The following is a 6,000-nucleotide window of genomic DNA, read 5'->3' as shown; positions in this document are numbered from 1 at the left end:
GTAGGTGCAGTGATCATTTATTTCTGCTTTTCATTCATTCATTCATTCATTCATTCATTCATCCATTAGCTATAGACCCTTTTCAGTCACGTGACCTTCGTAAACGCGACCGCCATTTTGGACATGTAGTGGACTTTGGCTCGAATCGGTTTGAATGCGAGGAAGGCGACAAACGAAAAACATAAAAGAAAAAGGAGCGAGATGCAGAAAACACCTTCACTATCCAGCGACGTAGGGCATTTACAGGGCGAGCAGAGGGAGAGGTATTTGCAAAAATTGAGGTTAGCAGGCTTAGAGAACGACGTTTACCTGCTTCCACCAGGATTGTTTACTGACGTACGGAAGTACACGAAGCCCTCGTCTTTACCTGACTTCGGCCCACATGATCTGTATACCTATGTCGTTAAAAACCCATCGCCATACACAGGTATTGATCTGAAAGCGTATAAGAGTTTGGATGCCTACAAATATTTTGTGTCAGGCTGGGTAACATGCCTACATCAGTGGGTCGTCCCTGGAGCTGGTGGTCGCCATCTTATTACAGCTAAGGTTTGTTCACATTTTCATTTACTTTCGGTCCTCAGGATAAACAAGATGTTATTAAATGTCATTGAAATAACTTCTTAGTCTGTTGAGACATGGCCCGTTATAAATTTGCTGTTACCAGGCAATGACCAAGAACTGTATTATTAGGGTCGGTGTCTGTGTTGTAGCAGTGTACTAGCAGCTAGCTGTTAGCACTAGCTAATGTCAACAACATAGTAGCTAGTATGTTACTGTAGCAATGTTAACGTTCAGTCATTTGGATGACTGTTAAAACCTTTCAGTCTCAAGTTTTTCCTTTACTGTATTTACTAGTTTACTGTAATTATGATCCGGCAGCTATTTACACCGGATCCAGTGTAAATAGCTGCCGGATCATAATTACAGTAAACTAGTAAATGCAGTAAAGGAAAAACTTGAGACTGAAACGTTTTAACAGTCATCCAAATGACTGAACATAAACATTGCTACAGTAACATACTAGCTACTATGTTGTTGACATTAGCTAGTCAACAATAGCTACTACAGAAGAACAAAGAGGTTACAATGGGTTATTTTAACCTATTTGGTTACACACTCGCCGCCACAGAATGTTAATAGCAATGTAATGCCTTTTCTGGCTAATTTTATTCGTCTTACCTCCAACAAAGCGTTGGTATGCCGAGGGCTGCCAATCTTTCCTGTTAATGGCCGCTATCCATCTTCTCTGTCGGGATCTGATAAAATGATAAACCTTGCCTTGTTTGTTGATGGTTACTACATCCAGGTGCACAACAATATAGTGGCATGATGGAAGTCTTGCTGAAAGTAAAAACTTTCTTTGCTGCCATTCTTCAATGTTGGCTGTGGTAAACTACTGGTAGTACATGTCCAAAATGGCGGCCGCATTTGTCGTGACGTCACGTGAAAAGGGTCTATACCGTTTATCCATTACGGGTCACAGGTGAGCTGGAGCCAATCACAGCTGACACTGGACATTGAGAGACAGAGTACACCCTGTGTACAGGTTGCCAATCTATCATGGGGTTAACACAGACAGATAGACAGCCATTCACACTCACATTCACACCTATGGGTAATTTAGAGTAGCCCGCTGACCTAACCCATATGTCTTTGGACTGTGGGAAGAAACCGGAACACTCAGAGGAAACCCACGCATACACGGGGAGAACATTATTATTATTATTTAGTTATTTATTCTTATTCATTTATTTTCTCTTTACAAACTTAAATAAGTAGACAAAGAAAGAACCAATTAAAAAGGACGCACAGAATAACAATAACAAAAATGAAACAATAACAATAAATAATAACAAAAGTAAAAGAGTGAAGAAAGAAAGAAAGAAAGAAAGAAAGAAAGAAAGAAAGAAAGAGGAGTACAATGATCTGAATGTGTTGATAGATCGTTATACAGAAATGCTTTATAATTATGCTTTGTAAATAAAATGAAGTGAAAATTGTCGGACTGATTTTATGAACCCTGCATTAAACCTCTCAAATTAGTGACATCATTTAATAACAAATTTAAAAATTATCTGAAATTCTACAAACTTTTTCAAGTTAATTCTAAAATCAATAATTAAAAAACAAACAAACAAAAAAAACCCCTCAGGTCTGGATGGAGTTAATGAGCTCAATGTTTGCGGTGATGGATTTAAATGAAGGTTAACTAAAGGCTGAATGACGGTTGCCAGTATTTTTGCTCCACTGAAAACTTGTAATTTGCACAACTTTATGGCAGTAAAATTGCCTCTGATTCAAATTAATATTTATTTTCTCCTGACAGAAATCACTAAGCCTGAGATGTTCCTCTGTAACCTCTTCATTATTTATTTATTGAAATAATAATTTTAAACATATTTAAAAAACCCAAAAGTTATTAGCATCACAAATGTACCAAGCCACCATTTTGTTTTCAGAAACAGTCAGAGGTGAAATAATAATTAATACACTGAAAAAAATCCACCTTTTGGTGAAGTCGCTTCATCTGACACTGGAAAGATAAGAAAAATCCAACTTTTAATTGAAGTACATTTATCCAGAGAAAAACAAAATCACTCATCAAGACATAATTATTTTCAACAAAAACATATGTGCCATTATTATTGGCACCCCTGGAAATTATAGTGAACACAATGTAACTGAAGTATGTTTCCCATTTAAATTGTACAGTATTTTTTAGTTGATTGGAGTGTGTAGGAACCTTCAATCTGTAATCCATGACTTCCTGATTAACTGGGGAACAAATATGAGGTGACACAGAGGCCAAATTCCCTTCGTCATCCATCAACATAGGAACATAAGAGAACACACAAACCAAATTGTTCTATGTTCTATATTGATAAATGTACTGAATATTGACTGATGTGGCAGGTCATTTTTTAATTAATTATTATTATTTTTTTTTTTTTGGGGGGGGAGGATTAATGTATCTTGCATTGACAGTAATGTTCTCATATACACATTACCAGTCTTATAATTATTAAATAACTTGTGTTGACCTTCATAAGTTAGGGAATGGTTATAAAAAATAGCTACTCATCTGAAACTGTCCATTTCTACTGTTAGGGCGATAATAAAAAATGGACACCAACTGGCGCTGTGACGAACTTGCCTGGAAGAGGACCCAAGTTTATTTTGTCCCCATGTACAATGACGGGGAGAATCACTATTGATGAATTTCAAGAAAAAGTAAAATCTTGGGGTTTCCAAGTTTCCAAAACCACCATCAGACGCCACCTCCATACCTACAGATTATCTGGAAGGTATGTCAGAAAAAAAGCCTGTTCTGTCAGTTAACCACAAACATAAGCACCTCACTCAGGGTGGATTTGGTGTAAAAGGAAGGATGGCTATAATGAAAAGAACCCGATCCCAACTGTAAAATATGGTGGAGATTCTGTGATGTTTTGGGGCTATTTTTCCTCCAAAGGCTCTAGAAACCTTGTTAGGGTACATAGCAGCATGGACTTCATGAAATACCAGGACATTTTAAATCAAAATCTGGCTGCCTCTGCCAGAAAACTAAAACTGGGTCATCACTGGATCTTCCAGCAGGACAGTGATCTGAAGCATATGTCCAAATCAACACAAAAATGGTTCACTGACCACAGAATCCAGCTTCTGCTATGGCCATCTCAGTCCCCTGACCTGAACCCCATAGAAAACCTGTGGGCTGAGCTGAAGAGGAGCGAGCACAAGAGAGAGCCGAGGACCCTGGATGATGTGAAGAGAGTGTGTAAAGAGGAACGGTCTCATATTCCCTGATTTGTATCTCCAACCTTATGAAATGTTATAAGAGAGACTCAGTGCTGTTTTACTGGCAAAGGGAGGGTGTACAAAGTATTAAATACAGGGGTGCCAATAATAGTGGTACATGTGTTTTTGTTGAAAGTAATTATTTCTTAATGAGGGATTTGTTTTTCTATGAATAAATTGATTTCAATTAAAGGTTGGCTTTTTCTCATTTTTTCAGTGTGACATGAAGCGACTTCACCAAAATGTGATTTTTTTTTTTATTCTCAACATTTTTAGTAAATCTTTACAAGGAGTGCCAATAATTGTGGAGAGAATGGTATACTTACTTTTTATTGCCCTACTTAAAAAAAATCATGCTTCTTTTTTAATTATTATTGCATAGTTTAATTAATTTTAATTAGTGAAATACTATACAGTTATATAATTACATTTATGTACTTACTTTTGCATGATTGTTTATTACATTAAAATATTTATTTGTTTGTTTTTAACACCTTTCCAGTACCCATACTGACTCAAATGAAGGGGGAAAAAACAAACAGAAAAAAGGTACAAAAAGAAGAATACTCCAGTGTGAGCAGAAAAAGGTTTCATCCATCCATTATCTGTAGCCGCTTATCCTGTTCTACAGGGTCGCAGGCAAGTTGGAGCCTATCCCAGCAGACTATGGGCAAGAGGCAGGGTACACCCTGGACAAGTCACCAGGTTTTTGCAGGGCTGACACACAGAGACACACAACCATTCACACCTACGGTCAATTTAGAGCCAACAATTAACCTAACCTGCATGTCTTTGGACTGTGGAGGAAACCGGAGCACCTGGAGGAAACCCACGCGGACACGGGGAGAACATGCAAACTCCACACAGAAAGACCCTCACCGGCCACTGGGCTCAAACCCAGGACCTTCTTGCTGTGAGGCGACAGCGCTAACCACTACACCACCGTGCCGCCCAGAAAAAAGGTTTCATTCATATTTAAATATGAATATACCAATTTATGCCAATTTTATTAAATTTTAACATTTATGTTGTTCTTTAATCCTATTGCATTCATATTTTTAGACTTCATTCATTCATTCATTTTCAGGTTGAACCTTCCTATCATGCAGAACCACTTAATCTGTAATTATGCATTATTTTAAATGCCACATTTACATCATCCGGGGGGGGGCCCATATTATTGTGAAAATGTGGTGAGTTCATTTATCAGTATTTGTGGAGTATTTTTAGTGGAGTGTTTTCAGTGGCTCAGTGAAGGTCTCAGAGACATAGTTCACATCCAAAGATGTTATGAAAGCTCTGCTTTTAAAGACAGTGTTAAAGGCAGAGAGGGTGAGGAGAGAGAGAGAGAGAGAGAGAGAGAGAGAGAGAGTGAGTGTGTGTGTGTGTGTGTGTGTGTGTGTGTGTGTGTGTGTGTGTGGTTCATGAGTCACTCTGAGAGGTGTGTCAGAGCCAGACAAATACAATGATGCTTATAAATATCTATCAAACTATATAAATTAAATATGAGTCTGAGTGAGATCAGGTGAATCAATAATGTTCCTGATCTCTGGAACATGCCAAGGAGCCAAGATTGTTCGTCTCAGACGTAATCAGAGCTATTAGTCATGATTCCTGCGTAAAAATAAAAAAACAACACGCTGCTTCACTAATCTGGTCTATTTCAGGCAGGATTATTATAAACCAGTATCTTCAGTGCCAAATGAAAGCCTTCACTCTGTAATTAATGCTTACAGAGCTGAATTATGGGTTCTTCAGGTGTATCTCAAACTTAGGAGGATAAGAATCTTTAATTATCTAAAGAACCCTCTATATTATATTTGTTGCTGTTGTTGTTCACGCTACTGTGTCTTACTTTTTTTTTTTGTCTTGTTTAACCTGGCATGAGTTTTATTAAATCACACTCACTTAAATAGTAAAAATGTATAGTGTAAAGAAAAATACTCCATAATTCATACAAATCATAACAGCCAATACACAAATGAAAATTTTATTTCCAAGAAAAAGTATAAAGCAATAAATATACTTATGAAAGAACCCTAAAAATTTCTATTTTGAAACCTATAACAAAATACTGTACATTCTGAATAGAAAGGGTTCCATGCAGAGGATGAAGACTCTTAATTAGATATCAACTAAAAGAATGCTCGTTGTTGCTGTATAGTTTGGCTTGTCTCACTTTACTTTGCTAGCATTATT

This window comes from Neoarius graeffei, chromosome 11 (genome assembly GCF_027579695.1).
Source record: "Neoarius graeffei isolate fNeoGra1 chromosome 11, fNeoGra1.pri, whole genome shotgun sequence".
Classification (NCBI taxonomy): Eukaryota; Metazoa; Chordata; class Actinopteri; order Siluriformes; family Ariidae; genus Neoarius; species Neoarius graeffei.
This window is presented reverse-complemented; position numbering follows the sequence as displayed.